Source organism: Symphodus melops, assembly GCF_947650265.1.
Source record: "Symphodus melops genome assembly, chromosome: 1".
Taxonomy (NCBI): domain Eukaryota; kingdom Metazoa; phylum Chordata; class Actinopteri; order Labriformes; family Labridae; genus Symphodus; species Symphodus melops.
In genome coordinates this window covers 15,564,872-15,584,426 of record NC_136691.1, presented here as the reverse complement: position 1 = coordinate 15,584,426, position 19,555 = coordinate 15,564,872, and the positions used below count along the sequence as shown (strand labels likewise).

Below are 19,555 nucleotides of genomic sequence, written 5' to 3'. Positions count from 1 at the left end.
CTGCTTTAAAATGTTTATACACATCAGCCCTCGCCCCGCCCTAAAACCCATTACCCTTCCCTGCACAGAGCAGGGCAACAGATCATTTTGGATTACTCCATTTTCCAACCAGTGTGCTCTGCAGGTATTTAATTTATGACCACTGCATCTCTGCACCACAGTGATGCAAAAAGCTCCAGAGTCTTTGAGCAGTCCTGACACAGGCTTTTATGCTGTTTCTTTCTCTTTCTCCGTGTGAGCCTTGGGCTTTTCTGTGTGTCTGAGTCACAGAGTGCTATGACTGTGAGCTGGTAGAGAACTGCGTCAGAGCCCATTACAGAGTTGGCCCAGAACAGTTGCACTCGCCCCCCCCCCACCCCAAGAATATACTTTGCCCTAATGCTGCAGGTCTGTGAGCACATGAGCTTTTCTGCAGTGATCTCTAATAACATTCTGCGAGCATCTTTATAATGCTGGTATGCATGCGCAGTAGCAGAAATCAAAAACGCATATTCCTCAAAATCTAAAGATGTCTGCTTAGACATCACAAGAGATCAGTGAAAGCTGTTTTTATCCAGCGAGTCAGAGTATGATTTAAAGGAGGCACAGCATCTGACCAAGTCATCCATAGTCAATCCGACAAAACTTGTGAATGCAGCATGGATAAAGCTAAATGTAATTGCTGTTTTGTTTGCTTTTTAGGTTGAAGGATGTCCTAAGACGTGTGAGGTCAATTCTTCTTACATTTCTGCAGATTTTAAGACTCAAATAAGTTTAGCATTTTTTCGAAAAAAAAATGTCATTGCTTGCATCTTGTTATCTTCTATCCTTGTGTTCTCTTTGTTCTCGTGGGTGTTGTTATTGTTACATTCTTGAGTTCATTGTGTGTCCTTAAGTGTTTCCTGATTTACCTTGTAGCAGTCCCCAGTGTTGTCTTTCTTCCTACCTGCGCGTTTCCTTCCAGTGTTGATTGCCCTCATTATCATCACCTGTGTCATTAGTCTCACTTGTTTCATCAGCCCTGTGTCTATTTAGTCTCAGTGTTCCTTCCCTGTCTTTGTCAGATCATTGTAGGTTGTCGTATGTTAGTTGTCAGTGCATGTCCTCGTGAGTCCTGGCAGCTACCAATGTTTTTTTTTGTTTTTACCCTTTGTGGTTATCAGTTGGACATTTCTATCTGGTATGTTTTGCATTTTGCTTTTTGTTGTATAAGATAAATAGTTTTCTTTAGTTATGCACTTGGGACCTCTTCTTATTTATTTTTTCTTCCAATCCATGATAATCTCCTGCCCTCCTTGACTCCCTCTCTCGCAGTTTAAATTGAAGTGTGCAATCAGACGCAGACTAAACACTCAAGTCTTTTAAGATTCTCAGGAAAAAGTCATTTCTAGAACATTTGTGCCCAGACAAAACAAACTGCCACTCGAGCTGGTTCCTATTGGACTAATTGAGCAGGTTGATGAGCATGCTCTTTTATTTTTCCCTCCCCCTTACACACACACACTTTTCTTCCTCCATCACTTTAACCCTGAACAGCACACCCATTCGATGTTGCTGTTTTTCCTACATAAAACATTCTTGAATGTTTGTTTTGCAGGAGGTACAAGAGTAGCTACTTTGCTTTTACCATCTAAAGTTCATCCAGAATTTTTTTTTTTTTATTATTTTTTTTTTTCCTATTTTATTTTCAGTTTCAGTGGCTTTAAACAGTCCCGACAGACTGCTGATGAGTGTGGCAACACGGACAAAGGTTCTGTTTAGATTTCTTCTGGTTGAGGGAGATGTTAACAGGGAACAACCAACCCCACCCTCAGACGGATGGCTGCTGGCTCCGTACCTTTTTGCTTCCTCCTTATCCTCCCCCCAAAAGTCTTTAACCATTTAAAAAAGAAAAATGACCGTTTCTTTCTCGATCTGTTTAGCTTGTATGTCACATCTGCATGTCCTCCTCTAAAACTATGCATGAAAATACCAAAATCAAACAAACAATTTTTCTTTAATCTTTGTTCAGAGAGGACTTTAAGACAGCCTTTTGTGTTATCCTGAGTCCCCACTGTGATGCAACATGTGACCACTTTCATTCTCTCTTTGCTTTGGCGATAGTTAAGTTGTGATTGGACAGATGTGAGGGGAACTTGTTTGTTAAGGAAAGATTCCCAGAGTGTCTTCATTGAAAAAAGTGGCCTGCTGATGTGTTCAATTAGAGCCCTTTTCAGTGGTCATCACTGATGGCCTGTAATCCCAAATCCTTTCAATTCCTATGCTTTCAGTAATGGCGCAGGAGTGATGAGTTTTTAGACTAGTTTTCTATGAGACACACAGACACAGAGTAATGGTAGAGAGCTGCTTCGGTTCTTTATTGATTGTGATTGTTGAGGGATTGTTGCCATGTCTGGCTTCTGCATAATGTCTCTCTGTGAGTTTTGATGAGGAGATTTACAGGGAAAGGAGCTTGAACAAAAATTATAATTTAAAAGAATTTATGCTGCAAAAGAGGTGATATTGGGGACAAATCAGAGGCAAGATAGCCGTCTACCTTTTTTCCACTCTAGTTTAAGGTGTATGATGAACGAAGATGTGTCCATTATGGGAAATTTAAGAACTTTAGGCCATAACAAGCCAGCAATGTGTTCTAAAAGATTGAATGCACATATTTAAACTGGGGGTGGGACTTTAGCGCATTAATTGCGATTAAATAATTACAAGAAAATAACGCTTAAATTTTTTACAACGCATTTAATCACAGTTTGCCTCATAAACAATGCAGAACAGTTTGCCATTGCTACACGCTAGCTTCGCACCAGCTTCGTGCCAGCTTTTCGCTAGCTTCGTCACAAGTACAAACAAGAAGCGTTTGCAGCCTTAACTCGACCAAAATCACTGATTCACTCGCTAAATTGATTGCTCTGGACTGTAGACCACTCGTGGCAGAAGATAACGTTCCAGCTGCTGTGCAGAAAAACTATTTCAAACAAGATCGAACAGCTTTATGAAACTGAGAAACAAGTTAAATTGGATGCAGTGCATTCACTCATCCACCAAATTCATTTAGATTGAAAAGTGTTGCTTTTTAAGGCAAATAGTGTGATGCACATAAAATATGATTAATTTCGATTAATTAATTAGAAAGCCCTGAGTTAATTAGTTAAAATGTTTTAATCAAGTCCCAACCCTAATTTAAACATGTATATGGTTAAATTAGGAACAATTAATAACTGCAGGCTGTAAAAGGATGGCCTGTGTATTGTCTTCTCTGTGAAGGTGCTGGCAGACAGAGGCCTTTCCTTCATCTCACCCAGCAGTCTTTTGCTGGACCATCACAGACAAATGAAAGACGAGTTTATCATGATTATCATTCACCTGGTTATTTTTCCTTTGAAAGCAGACGTATACGCCTATCTGCTCTAAGCAAGGCACGTTACATTGAATGTTTTTGCGTATCCTATTTATCACTGCTGTGGTGGTGAGTCAACACACCCGAATGCATGCACAAAGTGTGAGATGATGCTCTTTAGTGACAGCAGTGAAATAGGAAATGCTCATTGGACATTTGTCATCAGTGTCAGCAGATGGTGTCTTTCCCGCTGCTTCTCTGCTTCTGACAGATCTTAGAGGCTCTCTGGTACTGTAGAAACATCATTCCTGTCATGCCTTCCCTCTAATCAAATGCTCTGTCCACATGCCTAAAAGTATGCCTGTGCATCAGAAGTGTGGGCCAGTGTGTGTTTCTGTAGCAGGACTGTGCAGCAGCACTTTTTTTTTTTTTTTTTTGCGGTCCATGTGAAACTGCTCACACTGAGACTGTTGTCACGAGGTGATATGGACTCCTCATACTTTGCAAATATATGAGAGAGAGAGAGAAAGGTTGTGTAAGTGGACAGACTAAAAGGAACATGTCCATATATCGCTTCAGAAACGTATAGGTACTTTTTACTTGTGTTGTTGTCAGGACTACCCTAACAAAGAACAAGACATACCTGGGACCAGAGTCATTTAGGGAGAAAAAATCCAGACCATGACAAAGACCTTGTCACTCAGAGACATGTCACTCATTTAGACCACAACACGGGGAAGGTCCCCATAACCAGGGGATCAAAATCAAATTATGAATTAAATGAAATGATTAGTTCTTTTACGAATCGTGGACAAAATAGCCTATCAGTGGAGGTCTTGACAGGTCTTCCTGTAATTTTAAATCCAGAGTCTGCCCAGTCTGAGACAGAGAAAAGACCAAGTTAAACTCCTACAGCTTCAGAGACAAGACCGAGTCCTTCAAAAACTCGTCTCGAGATCAGTTTTGAGTACGACAATACTGTTCCTTAATATGTTCCCAGCATTGAAAAACACTGATCACCACATTTAGTGTGAACACGGTCTTCTTTCCTTTATATGTACAAAAGGCCCAGTGTCCCGAAGTTGGCACACAAACTTGTATCAGCCTCTGTCTGTCTGAGAGCATAGACACACATTAATAAGGCGAGACTGAGAGAGTCAGCTGCCTGCTCTCACTGATGAGTACAGGAATGTCTCTTACTGGTGTTTTTCAGCCTCTCATTTACTTTTCTCATGTAGCACACATGCACATTGAAAGACATTATTCATGTTTGTATACATTAGAAATGGCATGCATGAAGCGCTGGTTTAGTTCAGTGAGCCCTATTTACAGGGTTGCACTCCCACTTCTGATGTTTGTTTGTTTTTTTTTTTTTTTTTTATTTATGTCCTGTCCCGCTTCAGCTGTCCTGTTCAGATTAAAGCTAAAATAAGATAATCCTTTAATCATCTCGAAATCGGAAAAAAATTACAGTGTTAAAGCAGCAAAGCAGGATAGCAGAAGAAAATGACACAGTGCAAAAATTAAAATAGATTAAAAAAACAAAAGTGTAGAAAAGAAATATATGCAGAAACAGTAATTAAAGAGCTAGTAAAATACGCATCCAGAACAATAGTTAAAGAGCTAGTAAAATCTGCATCAAAAAGGAACAATTTAAATAGTAAGAGTGAGTAACTTAAAGATGTAAGTCTGTACAAACAGTATGAACACTATCATGCACACAGTGCTTATAAGGATGGAATGTTATTGCACAATGTGTCCCATAAATAATTATTGCAATGCAATCAAATTTGAAAATAAAAAATGCAAATAAGATCAGGTGACATCTTATAACATTATTATCACACAAGAAGTAGGAGTCAATTGTCCAGTTTGCAGCAGGAAAGAAGGACCTGCGGTATAAACCCTTCAGACACAGCGGGTGGCGAAGCTGAAGGCTGAAGCCCAAATTGATATCAATTAAGAATCTATAAATTGTATAAACAAAGAAATGGCATGGAATGGTTAGCTCCATTCACAACAGAGGATTCATGCATATCATAGCTTTACCATGTCTGTTTTGACATACTTAACCTCTGCGAGATCTGAAAAAGTTATGAATCTCTTGCTTGCACTAGAGGGGGAGATAATCTCCAGAGTCAGAAGGCTCTTTTCTCTTGGGATCATGACTATCTGGGCTCAGTTAACAGCACACCATTCAAAAAACGGTTTAGATATTTTAGTCTCGATCTGAAATAAGAAACCCACATTGGCATTACTTGATCCCATCAGCTAGCCTGGATGACACCTGTTACACAAGGGTTTATACAACTACAATCCATACAGTGATTGGTAACCCAGAGGCACAGGTACACAGAGATATTTGAAAGCTGTGCAAAGCAAACACTGAATAAATCCTCCCACACATGAATGATTTAATGTAGTGACCGATTTGAAACAAGAGAATATTGAAATTCACAGCACAAAGAATAAATGGAGTGAACTGTCAAGTCCTTCATTGTACTCATGTTAGATTAGCATTAATGCATTGGATCAGTCAAGGTGCTGCTACAATAACATTAAGTTCCATTAAGCTTTCATAATGAGACTGATAAAGAAGGTGCTGTCAAAATCCAGTTAGTCTGTGACAGAAAAGTGTGAAAACCTGAAACTTCATGCATATTCAAAGTAGATAATAAAATACTCAACCTTTTAAAAGAAATACATTAGACATAAGTGAACAGAAAATGGGTTTCTCATATAACTTCTTTATTTAAGTTATAAACATAAACCTTGATTCATCAGTGTTTTCAGTGGCTGGTTTTTGTGGCTAGTTCAAAGCCGGAGTCCTTTATTTTCATGCAGACTGACACATATGATTTACATTTTTGCTGGGAATCTTCAACTGTCCTCATTACCATCCTGATATATATGCATGTGTGGGAGGAAAAGCGAGAAGCAGGAATGGAGATGCAGAGTGAGACAGAAAGTGAAAAGAAAAAAGAAGTGGGAGAAGGAGGAAGTTAGTTTGAATTAGAGATGGAGAAGTTTTATTTTGTTTCCAAAGCGGAGGAAGAGCTGAAGGATGAGAAATGCATCAAAGAAGAACAAACAAACAGCCAAGCACTACACCGTGCAGTATCACCACCCATCAACACAGACTTGATGGAGATCCCACTCAGTTGACAGTACAAATGGATCCTTATCAGAGGTCAGCCTCAGTGATTTTACATGACCTTAATCTCTTCAGAAAGATTTATAGGCATATCAGGTTTAAGAAGGAATGCACAAACTACAGTAGATTAACAAAAACTGAGCACAAACCACACATGACTATAAATCACTACAATCATCCTCAAGACTGCACTTCTGATATCCACCCATCTGCCTCTTTTTGCCTATTTACTTCATCACATTTTTTTTGAATGTGGGTGTGTATGTCTGTTCATTTTTATGTGGTGGAGTTCCTTTTTTTTTTTTCTTCCAGAAACCAGATGATGTTTCTTTGAGGTAGTTTTGCCGCCTTTTAAAAAATATTTGGCAAGACAAAATAGGTTACAACATATGTAGGATTATGTGGAACTCACATTCACAGGTGGTGCAGAAAGACGCTTGTTTTCCTTCACTTCACCCTTCATGGGTAAAGAAAGTTAACTTGCCTCATGCACATGCATATGTGATTGTATGTGTGGAGAATTGATCTGGATGTGGTTTAAGGCGGTCTTGTGAACATATGTGCATGGAGCTCACACATGGCCCAGTCTGTCTGTAATACTTTGAACTCTCCACATGCTTGACTCGAAATTCATTTGCTTGCTTCTGAGAAAAAAAAGAAGAAAAAAAAACACAAACATGACATATCTTCAATTCTGACTTATTCCTTATCATGCTAATTGATGTCTATCGCAGCACCTACAACAGATGCAATCACAGTTATGAGCAGAGTCTTCAGCCCTCCTGAACTCTGGGACTTTGAGGCGTCCAGCAAATTTGTAAGAATTTCTTGCAAAGTACAGTCAATGACAAAAAGGAAATTCAAGTCAGTCCATCTGCTGTTTTAAATGGGAGCAAGATATATACGTGTGCTTCCAGATTTTCTGCTAACGTACTCCCGTTGTGCCTTTTAAGGGCACCACCTGGCTAAACCTGTCCTACATCCAACTTTAATTTAGCCCACAGGGTCAGAACAGTCAGCTGTGGACCTATTTCAGATAACCTGCTGATACTAATGTAGGATCTCATGAGCAAAACAGATGTTATACTGAAGGGGATTTGGTGTCAAATGAGTGTTTTTTTTTTTTAACATTTTTCCACACTGGCATCTACTGTATGTGCTGGTATGATAACACCAGAGGTAATGTTGTGGCAGACCTGGAGAAAAGCAGCCTGTAATAGTAAGGTAAGAGCAGTAAGCCTGAAGCTTAAGTCTTCTCCATTTGAGTTTGACGAGTTAAAGTTGTAATTAGTGGGCCAAGTTTCACATTGTGGAGGCACTTGAATTAGAAGTAGAAGCTTTTCCAGAGACCGTGACTGCGCTGAATCTTGAATTTCCCTCAGGATCAATAAAGTGTCTGTCTGTCCGTCTGTCTAATAACTGTGTGCTCAGTAGCCTGCTTTGACTTTACCTCAATGCTGAGGGGCTGGGAGTGACGGTGCTGGTTCACTGATCATGATGTTCCAGCCCTCCCCTTAAAAGATCTCTTTTTGTAAAAAGAAAAACTGATAAGCATCTTAAAAATGTTTCTGCACAGGTATTTGCCTAGAGTCTGTTGGAGTATTTCATTTGGTCAAATACAAAATACCTAGCTGAAGTTGTGAACGGTAAGATTCACTCATGTGTTCTTCTTTGACTTTCTGAATGCACACAAGTAAGTCATTAACCAATAAAATGTTATTCAGCTTATTGAGCAATGATCAGTAACTTTTAATAAAATCCTTTTTCAAGCTTATTTTAAATCACAAAAGAGTGAAATGTGTATCATACTGTTAACATGAAAACCTGTTACAGATATTTTCTTACCTTTTCATTTTCACCAGAGTTTTGTCCAGTACATCTAAAGTAATAGAAATCCAACTCAAACAGGGTGTTGATTTCGCTGCACAATATTTTTCACAACTCAATGTCATACAGTTTAAATGCACAGTATGTAAAATCTGCCGCTAGGGGGCTCTCTATCAGAACAGAGTATCATGGACGTTATTTTCTCCTGTAGTGTAAAAGCGCTTTAAGTGGTCAGAAGACAATGAAAATTATACAAAAGTCCATGTCAGCACTACTTTTTCTTTTTCCAATCTAAAAAAAAAAAAGACTGGAGTAGTGGCCAACCGTGCTTTTCTAGTGTTTCGTTAGCTTCTGAACCCACACTCTGTTAAGCAGCACATAAACATCTCCCAACAACATTTTCACACCAGCTTAGAACAGGCTGGTCTGTTCTTACTTTCCAAAGTCATCACACGTGTTCATGTCTAAAATCAAAGCATCATTCATGCAATTTAGAAGGTGCCTGTAAATTACCTCAGTCTGTTAGATTTAGCCCTTGGCTTGTCCAGAACTCCTCTCTTTCTCTCTAGTAAAGTGCAGTCTAATTATAGCGTCTGCATTGTATTATTGGCTCCACAACAGCACACCTCAACATTCATTACAAGTCATTTTCTGCTTGGAAGGATAAAGATAATTGCCTAAGAAATGTCACTTTGTGGAGAGATCAGTTTACGAGCCAATAAAGCTGTCCAGATTATTTGCTAGTAAACAGACATTTGGGGAAGTTTGTCTGGAAAATATTTTTGCATCTTTAATTGGCAGTAATGCAACTGTATGGGGATTTACACCATTTGTATCCTAAGAAAAGTCATTTGTCATATCATTTGCTTATCATCATTTAATTACTCATCCTCGGTGCAGAAGTTTCGCTTTGTTCTTGGCGCTTTCTTCAAGCAGTTTCTCTCATTTTCAGTGTTTGGTATGTGCATATCTGTATCCTACAGACTCGCAGGTAGACGTGTTTAGGGATTCCCAGCAGCGTGTGGCTCTGCAACAGAATTAATTTAATGCATTACACTATGCTGAGGTTGTTATAGCCCACTGAATATCTAAAGCATTTTAGCAGTGCGTTTATGTTTGAGATCTACGTCAAATTTAAAGATAGATTTGTATCCTATACACTTGTTTATGTATTCAAGCCAACTGTTTTTACGCTTTCCCTTTTATCAAGATTGACCTGCATGGGTCTTTTCTGTGGATGCTGAGAGAGGCCTTTTTGCTCCTATTTTATACTCTCTCACAGCAGGGCGCACAGTCACTAGAAATGTGGCGTCAATGTGAAAAACTAGCATGTGTTCTTGCAGGACAGCAAGGAAGAAAAAGACAGGTGTAACCCACTTGGAAAAGTCACATTAACAAGAAATTGAATAAATAGAGAATACTTTGTTAAAATGCATAAATAGGTTAATTATTAAGAAAAAGTTACACATCTCATTCAGTTAAACTATTTACAAACTGAAACGCATAAATAACAATCCTTAAAAAAAGTAGATGCATGTTTAATTCATTCAGTGTGTGTTAAAACAGTCAAACCGTTTAATTAAGAAAGTTAAATAAAGTTATGGCTGTGAAAAAATAATAGACGCTGTCTCTTTAAGAGATACGCTGCTCTCTGTGTGTGGAGCGCGTGCAAGACAGACGCACGAGTGAGAGAAGGAGAGAGAGAAGCTAGCGAAAGGCTAAAGAGAAAACAGTGAGAAAAATACAGTGAAAGAAGTTTATTTAAGCTGAAAATCGACACCTACATGGTGATTGATAAAACGAATGTTGTGACTGAGTCTAGTGCAACAGTTTTTGATTTTGTTTACTTGGAAAGTGTTTGAGAAAATTAGCTTTTCTACCGCTGTGTGAGACGACACGCGACGCGGGACACAAGATGGCGAGCCAAACCCAAGGACATCGTTTCTAGAAGCAAGACATCACTTTCATCGTTCCAGTGGGAGAATTCGCTGCTACGGTTGGACTGTTGGTGAACTCGCTGCCAGAGCGGTAGGAGTATTGGACCCTTTTTGTTTTTGAATTGAGCTGAATTTAAGAAGCTGACCTGAACTGAATCGAATTCGAGAAGATAACTTTGAACTGAAATTGAGGTTTACATTTATACTGTTTGTTCATGATTGTCACTTGTGAACGTAGTGTAATTGTGATTATTTCATTTTCATGTGTCTTTAACTTGTTAAGAGGGAAGACAAGAACCTTAAAATAGGTACAAACTTAAAACCTAAGAAACAAAGGAAATATTTACAGACCGGTCTGATCACAAAATAGGAAACCTAAAAAAGGGAACTAAAGTGACTTACCTTTACATTTTATTTTACCTGCAGGAGTGTTTCCATACATTTAAACAGTTATACTGTTCTGTCTTAATTCTGTGTTAACTTCAGTAAAGTGCCGGCTTTTGTTTGAAGTATATGGTCTCTGGTGTTATTTTTATTTTGTTACCCCACTCGAACAGAGCCTAGAACTGGTCCAGTAGCTAAACTTAGACACTCATTTGACACAAGTGCTACAAATTGGCGAGCCAGCCAGGAGTGGCCAAAACAGATGTAAAGTTATTAACCAGAGACCAGATAAATACTAAGTATTGATTCAAAATGGAGATAATTAAAGCGACAGGCGTTAAGATTCCAAACTCACTCTTAGTTAGCGGCATAACAGACACAGAAGCTGATGAAGAACTTTATGACTTTCTCAAACAGTACGGCTCTATTGAGAGACAGATCCCAATTGACTTACCTGACAAAGATAAAGGCCCACAGATTATTGTAGAGTACACATATGGCACAGCTGTACAAGCCCTTTCACCCTTACTGCCATATGAGCTTGATAGCAAAACTCAAGCAAAGCTCACTTACCACATCCAGGCCTTAACAAATGTTTACATTCCTACAGTTAGCCAATCAGCGACAGAAGTGTATCTCAAAGAGTTAAAGGAGATAGCAAAACTGACTGGCAAAGACTTTTCAGATGTGCTAAAAGGAGAGCTATCTCGCATTGGTGAGACTGTCGACCAAGGAGGAGAAACAGAAACAGGTTTGGATGAAGCACAAGGATATGCCTTTGGGGCTGCAGCACAAGTAAGTCCTCAGCCCAGTGTTCCTCAACCGCAACATTCTCAAATCCTTGAACCTGATACTGCACCATTCCAACCACCTCCCACCGAAAAGATACAACCCATCCTGAGCATGACCGACCTTTACCCATCTGATCTTCAGAAAGTTGTTGTTGAACATATAGTCAAACGTGAAGATGGCATATCACAAGCTCATACTTCAGTGAGACTCAGACCTTTCTCTGGACGCACCCCCCGTCCAAACCATGAAGTAGATTATGAGACATGGCGTTCAAATGCAGATTTCCTACTAAGTGACGCAAACCAATCAGATTTGCTCAAGTCACGAAAAATACTTGAAAGTCTTATGTCACCTGCTGTCGACATTGTGAAGCATTTGACTCCTCACTCATCTCCATCAAAGTACTTAAACATTCTAGACTCTGCTTTCGGCACAGTCGAAGACGGAGACGACCTCTATGCCAAGTTTCTTAACACACTGCAAAACTATGGCGAGAAATCCTCAGCATATCTTCAGCGCCTACAAGTCATGCTAAACACCACTCTCAGGAGAGGTGGTGTAAATGTAACTGATCTGAACAGCCAGCTTCTGAAACAATTTTGCAGGGGCTGCTGGGATAATACCTTAATATCTGAATTAAAGCTAGAACAAAGGAGGCAAAACCCACCTACCTTTGCAGAACTCCTCCTACTACTTCGAACAGTAGAAGATAAACGTAACTCCAAAGAGCATCGTATGAAGCAGCATTTTGGTGTCTCAAGACAGAAGGTGTCTTCACACTTCCAAAGTGCCTGTGGTGAATGTGCTGAAAAGTGTGACACAACACCACAAACCCATGGTGACTCTAAATCTGAAATGAAAGACTTGAAAAGGCAAATAGCTAGTTTGCAAACCCAGCTCTCCCGAATCACACAAAAAGACAGCAAGGCACATTCAAAGAAAGCACCTTTCCAGACTGCCACAACCAAGTTCTCAGCTGACAGCGCTAACACACAACAGCCACGATCTAGCAAAAGTAATGTGAGCGACGACAAGCCAAGACCTTGGTACTGCTTCAGGTGTGGTGAAGATGGACACATAAAGCCTCAATGTGAATCTGAACCAAACCCATCACTTGTGGCCTCAAAAAGAAAAATGCTGAAGGAGAAACAGTCAATATGGGAGATGAGAAACAATCCTACAAAATCTGCCCATTTAAACTAAAATCAGCCCTTGTTGAGGGACAGATGGGGGCTGATATACAGGAGACATGTCCCAAAAAGAGACTACGAGCTTCACTTGCATGCTCACACTCAAGACAAAAGATAATGACGTTACCAAAGGGGCTCATTGGAGCTAAGACCACTGCACAAGTGACAATTGCAGAAAAGGACTGTAACTGCTTGTTAGACACAGGGTCCCAAGTGACAACAATTCCAAAGTCATTCTACAAGCAAAACTTATCACACCTATCCATTAGACCTATTAAAGACTTGCTAGAAGTAGAAGCAGCCAATGGCCAAGATGTCCCTTACTTAGGTTATGTTGAGGTAACCATCACATTCCCAAAGAGTATCCTCGGCATTGATATTGAGGTGCCCACTTTAGCCTTGATAGTACCTGATATGCGCTCAACCTTGTCATCGGTTCTCATAGGCACTAACACCTTAGACATCCTCTATGAGCAGTACACCGACGCAAACCCTCAGAACTCTGACTCATTGCCCTATGGCTACATGGTTGTTCTCAAGACTCTTGAGATGAGACACAGACAAAAAATTGACCCCAGCCTTGGTGTTGTGAGACTCTCCGGTCAAGACCCAGAGATCATTGGCCCTGGCCAGACCAAAGTTGTGGATGGATCGGTCAACTGCAGAACACCAAACACTGGAAAGTGGGTCATAGTTGAACATCCGAAAACCTCTTCCCTACCAGGTGGCTTAATAGTTACGAATGGTCTAACAAGCCTACCATCCAAGCTACATCGCTGCATACCAATTATCCTCAAGAACGAGTCAGACCATGATATCACCATCTCTCCCAAGTGTGTTATAGCTGAAGTAAATGCCATTCAAAGTGTCCAGCCCATTACAACTGACAAGTCAGACACTTCAACAAAGTCTGAACCAAAGTCACAGATTCAATTTGACTTTACGAACTCTCCAATACCCAATGAATGGAAACAACGTGTCACTGAAAAGCTCAACTCCATGCCAGATGTGTTCGCACAGCATGACCTCGACTTTGGGCGCACTGAAAAAATAAAACACCACATAAAACTCAGTGATGAGACACCATTCAAGCACAAAGCGAGGCCGATACATCCACAAGACATCGAAGCTGTACGAAAACATCTACAGGAACTACTTGATGCAGAAATCATCCGTGAGTCAGAGTCTCCTTTCTCCTCACCGATAGTTGTCGTCAGGAAAAAGAATGGGGATGTCAGACTCTGTGTGGACTACAGAAAGCTTAACCTTCAAACAGTAAAAGACTCCTATGCCTTACCAAACTTGGAGGAGTGTTTCTCAGTGCTGAATGGATCCAAGTGGTTTTCCGTCCTTGATCTCAAATCAGGCTTCTACCAAATCGAGATGGAGGAGGCAGACAAACAAAAAACTGGATTTGTCTGCCCTCTAGGTTTCTTTGAGTTTAACAGGATGCCACAAGGAATCACAAATGCTCCCAGCACCTTCCAAAGGCTTATGGAGCGTTGCATTGGTGAACTAAACCTGAAACAGGCTCTTGTCTTTATCGATGACCTCATTGTCTTTTCTCAAACGCTGGAGGAACATGAAGAGCGATTGCTCAATGTACTAAACAGATTGAGGGAATACGGACTGAAATTGTCCCCTGATAAGTGTAAGTTCTTTCAGTCATCAGTTAAGTATCTAGGGCACATTGTATCTGAGAAAGGCATTGAGACTGACCCCGAAAAGATAGCCTCACTTAAAACTTGGCCAAAACCAACCACTTTGAAGGAACTTAGAACCTTCCTGGGATTCTGCGGCTATTACCGCAGATTCATTCAAGACTACTCAAAGGTTGTGAAACCTCTCAATGCACTCACTGCTGGGTATCCGCCACTGCGGAAGAACAACAGTCACAAGGTGGACAAAGAGAAGTATCTCAACCCCAAAGACATCTTTGGTGATAGGTGGACAGCTGAATGCCAAGTTGCATTTGAAACTGTCATTGAAAAGTTGACGACAGCTCCAGTTCTGGGGTTCGCTGATCCCAAACTACAATATGTTTTACATACAGACGCAAGCACTGTTGGATTAGGTGCTGCCCTGTATCAAGATCAGAAAGGACACAGACGGGTCATAGCTTACGCAAGCCGTGGCTTATCACAGTGTGAAGCCAGGTATCCGGCTCACAAATTAGAGTTCCTTGCCCTTAAGTGGGCAGTAACTGAGAAGTTCCAAGACTATTTGTATGGTAGTCCCTTCCTTGTTGTTACTGACAGCAACCCGTTAACCTATATCCTTACTTCTGCCAGACTCGACGCGACAAGCTACCGATGGCTTTCTGCTTTGTCAACATTTGACTTTCAACTGCAATACAGAGCAGGGAAACTAAACCAAGACGCTGATGGACTATCCAGAAGACCACATAGTGGTTTGATTAATGACTTAACATCACAAAAAGAGATGGAGAGGATAAGTAAGTTTGCTGAAAAACACTTGTCTAAACCTGACGACTCAAATCTGATAACAGAGAACACAGTCAAAGCCATTTGTGAGAAACACTTAGTCCATTACTCTTTCGATGATGAATCTACAAAGGCATTACCTGAGACTGTATTGATCATGTCACTTGCTCATCATCCAAAAGCCATACCAGCTAGCTTTAGAGATGAAGAACAGCTCGGTGGATCATCCATCATACCTCAATTCACAGCAGCTGAGTTGACAGAGAAACAAAGAGCCGATAACATCATCCGACAAGTCATCTACCAGATGGAGTCTGGAGAAAAACCTCCACTAAGTGTGAGAAAGGAGCTCCCAGAGCTTGGTCTGCTCTTAAGAGAATGGAACAGGCTAGAACTATTGGATGGCGTACTATACAGAAAGCGACAAGAAAGTGCACAGACAACTTACCAACTTGTGCTCCCAGAGGAGTTGAGGCCTTTAGTCTTAAAGAGCTTACATGTTGACATTGGGCACATGGGCTTGGAGCGTACTCTAGATTTGGTAAGAACACGGTTCTATTGGCCCAAAATGTCAGCTGATGTTGAAAAGAGAGTAAAGACCTGTAGTCGCTGCATACGTCGTAAATCCTTACCTGAGAGAGCTGCACCACTTGTTAACATCGCAGTTACTAGACCACTTGAGCTAGTGTGCATGGATTTCCTTTCGATTGAACCAGATTCAAGTAACACCAAAGACATTTTGGTCATTACAGATCACTTTACAAAGTATGCAGTAGCAGTCCCTACTCGAAACCAAAAAGCTCTAACTGTAGCTAAGTGCTTATGGGATAACTTTCTAGTTCACTATGGTATCCCTGAAAGGCTTCATAGTGACCAAGGCCCAGACTTTGAGTCCCGAACGATAAAAGAACTGTGTGAGCTCATAGGTACCCAGAAAATCAGAACCACACCCTACCACCCGAGAGGGAATCCTGTAGAGCGTTTCAATAGGACCCTACTCAACATGCTGGGAACCCTTGACAATCAGAAAAAGAGTCACTGGCGTGATCATGTAAAGCCATTAGTACACGCCTACAACTGTACTAAGAACGAAGTGACAGGTTTTTCCCCCTATGAGTTGATGTTCGGGCGACAGCCAAGGTTACCGGTTGACCTAGCTTTTGGTTTGCCAGTTCATCACCAACCAGTGTCACATTCTCAGTACTATCAGAACTTGAAATCTCATCTTGAGACGAGCTATCGAGTTGCTTCAGAGAATGCAAAAAAGATCGCAGATCGCAATAAAGCAAGATTTGATAAACATGTTGTTGAGTCTACTCTGAGAAAAGATGACAGAGTCTTAGTCAGAAATGTCCGCTTAAGAGGGAAACATAAGTTAGCTGACAAGTGGGAGTCAGATGTATATGTTGTCCTGAGACAGTGTGGGGACATTCCAGTATATGTTGTGAAACCTGAGGCTGGAGAAGGTCCACAGAGAACTCTTCATCGTGACCTTTTGCTTCCATGCGGATACCTACCTATGGATCCTGTTGAAACTGAAAATGACACACCAAAGACTCCAAAACGGCCAAGAACTCGACAGCATCCAGAAGTTGACACTTCAGAAGTGGATGACAATGAATCCCGATGTGATCCTGAAGAATATGATCATTTCAATGATAAGAACTTAACAGTTGAAACTCTAGGATTCACTTATCCTACTGAAACTGTGGAGAACGTCTCAGAAGACATTGAACCTTCTCAAAACTTGACTTCTATTGAACAAGATCCTTCAGGTGCAGCTGAGACTTTCCCTGAAGATACTTGTGACTTAAACTCGCCTGATCTTGGAGGTCCAAACTTATCAGATTCTGGAGACATCAATCAACCTGATCTTGGAGAAATCAACATACCTGATCATGCAGATGACAACTTACCTGATCCAATAGAGGACAGTCTGCCTGTTGGAAAAGACCTTCAACCTCTACCTGGAGAAAATCTGAACACAGTTTGTTCTCCTACACAGAACCTTGCAGAAACGAATGACAGTGAAGAGGGTGCAGACCGAAATGAAGCTCTAAGAAAATCCATTAGAGACCGACAAGCACCAAAACGACTGACTTACCCTGAGCTAGGTAATCCACTGGTTACAATAGTTCAATCTTTATTTCAAGGATTGAGTGAAGCATTTACAGACGCATTTGTAGAACGTAGCTTCCAACAACCCCATGCAGTTTTTACAGTGTAGTCTTTAAGGTAATGCACAGGGACGTGCATTAGGTAAAGTGGGGAGGATGTAACCCACTTGGAAAAGTCACATTAACAAGAAATTGAATAAATAGAGAATACTTTGTTAAAATGCATAAATAGGTTAATTATTAAGAAAAAGTTACACATCTCATTCAGTTAAACTATTTACAAACTGAAACGCATAAATAACAATCCTTAAAAAAAGTAGATGCATGTTTAATTCATTCAGTGTGTGTTAAAACAGTCAAACCGTTTAATTAAGAAAGTTAAATAAAGTTATGGCTGTGAAAAAATAATAGACGCTGTCTCTTTAAGAGATACGCTGCTCTCTGTGTGTGGAGCGCGTGCAAGACAGACGCACGAGTGAGAGAAGGAGAGAGAGAAGCTAGCGAAAGGCTAAAGAGAAAACAGTGAGAAAAATACAGTGAAAGAAGTTTATTTAAGCTGAAAATCGACACCTACATGGTGATTGATAAAACGAATGTTGTGACTGAGTCTAGTGCAACAGTTTTTGATTTTGTTTACTTGGAAAGTGTTTGAGAAAATTAGCTTTTCTACCGCTGTGTGAGACGACACGCGACGCGGGACACAAGATGGCGAGCCAAACCCAAGGACATCGTTTCTAGAAGCAAGACATCACTTTCATCGTTCCAGTGGGAGAATTCGCTGCTACGGTTGGACTGTTGGTGAACTCGCTGCCAGAGCGGTAGGAGTATTGGACCCTTTTTGTTTTTGAATTGAGCTGAATTTAAGAAGCTGACCTGAACTGAATCGAATTCGAGAAGATAACTTTGAACTGAAATTGAGGTTTACATTTATACTGTTTGTTCATGATTGTCACTTGTGAACGTAGTGTAATTGTGATTATTTCATTTTCATGTGTCTTTAACTTGTTAAGAGGGAAGACAAGAACCTTAAAATAGGTACAAACTTAAAACCTAAGAAACAAAGGAAATATTTACAGACCGGTCTGATCACAAAATAGGAAACCTAAAAAAGGGAACTAAAGTGACTTACCTTTACATTTTATTTTACCTGCAGGAGTGTTTCCATACATTTAAACAGTTATACTGTTCTGTCTTAATTCTGTGTTAACTTCAGTAAAGTGCCGGCTTTTGTTTGAAGTATATGGTCTCTGGTGTTATTTTTATTTTGTTACCCCACTCGAACAGAGCCTAGAACTGGTCCAGTAGCTAAACTTAGACACTCATTTGACACAAGTGCTACACAGGCTTGGAAGGAGGTTTTAAGGTTGTTGGGATTGTGTTTGACACGCAGAGGACGATAAAATAAAGAGACTTTGGAGAACAGGAGGAGAGGTCAGGATGTGGTCATAGGAGAGACAGGAGCCTGGGGGATCAGAAATTAAATTTGAAGGACAGACATTTTATTCTTTGAAAGTGTGTCTTATTATACAAGCAGTAAGCAAGTCTGTCTGTCTGTCTGTGCCTGTGTGAATGTATTTTCAATTTCCACAAGCACCACCTGGGCTCTGATGATAAGTCTGTCAGGCAGAAAAAGAAAGGGAAAAAAAACTGCCATGCGTGAAGCATTTCTGCTGAGCGCAGTCGGTCTATAAAGTCATAAGTCATGTGCATATATCGTGGTAGAGTGTGTGTGGACAGATATCTGAGTGCCTCTCACATTCACTTCTTTTTTTTAAGTAACAAAGTGAGACTTTTTTGAGGCCAGAAAAGTTTCTACTCTTGTAAGACAGTCTTTTTAATCCAACATCCTTTCACATTCAGAAATCCTTTTGTGAATTCAGATAAATCTCAAAGTGCAGGCGTTTCTTTTCATTCTCCAGTTAAAACCAACAATACTTAAAAGTTTACTTGGTAGCAGAACACTGTCGGCCAAAGATCTGATATGCTGATAATACCTGTCTGTTCTGGACACTCGGGTGAAGAGGGGAGCAGAACTGATCGCCACATAGTGGTGAGTTGGATCAGATGGTGAGGAAGGCTGCCGGACAGACAGAGGTGAAGTGTGGGTAAACTGGGAACGTCTCTATAGCTTAACTTATGGAGGATTTTAAGTATAAACATCCTTTGAATGTCACTGCCCATCAAGATAAACTCTGCAATGTGTTTGTGAAAAAAGTTCACACTATTGCATCGTCGAAAGATTAAAGTTGTAGAAAGTGTTTTCTCCATTAGCTGTAAGCTCTAAAAAGCGTTATTTTAGTGCTGAATAAAACCAGCCAGATGGTTTCCACATGAGCTTTAATTGTCTTGTTGTTTTACCGTTATTTTCTTTATATAGAATCCTGCTGTGCTTCATTG

The 19,555-nt window shown here is 40.4% G+C and overlaps 2 long non-coding RNA genes across 2 annotated transcripts in view; both read left to right on the top strand.

The window, feature by feature from the left end:
* The window catches only part of LOC306841080, a 188,910-nt gene that overhangs the window by 60,316 nt on the left and 109,039 nt on the right, over nucleotides 1-19,555 (top strand). The window lies entirely within an intron of this gene.
* The window catches only part of LOC306841085, a 35,399-nt gene continuing 16,902 nt past the window's right edge, over nucleotides 1,059-19,555 (top strand). The window contains exon 1 of the long non-coding RNA XR_013781430.1: nucleotides 1,059-1,159. This is a non-coding gene — a long non-coding RNA (uncharacterized lncRNA). The remainder of the gene's footprint in view (nucleotides 1,160-19,555) is intronic.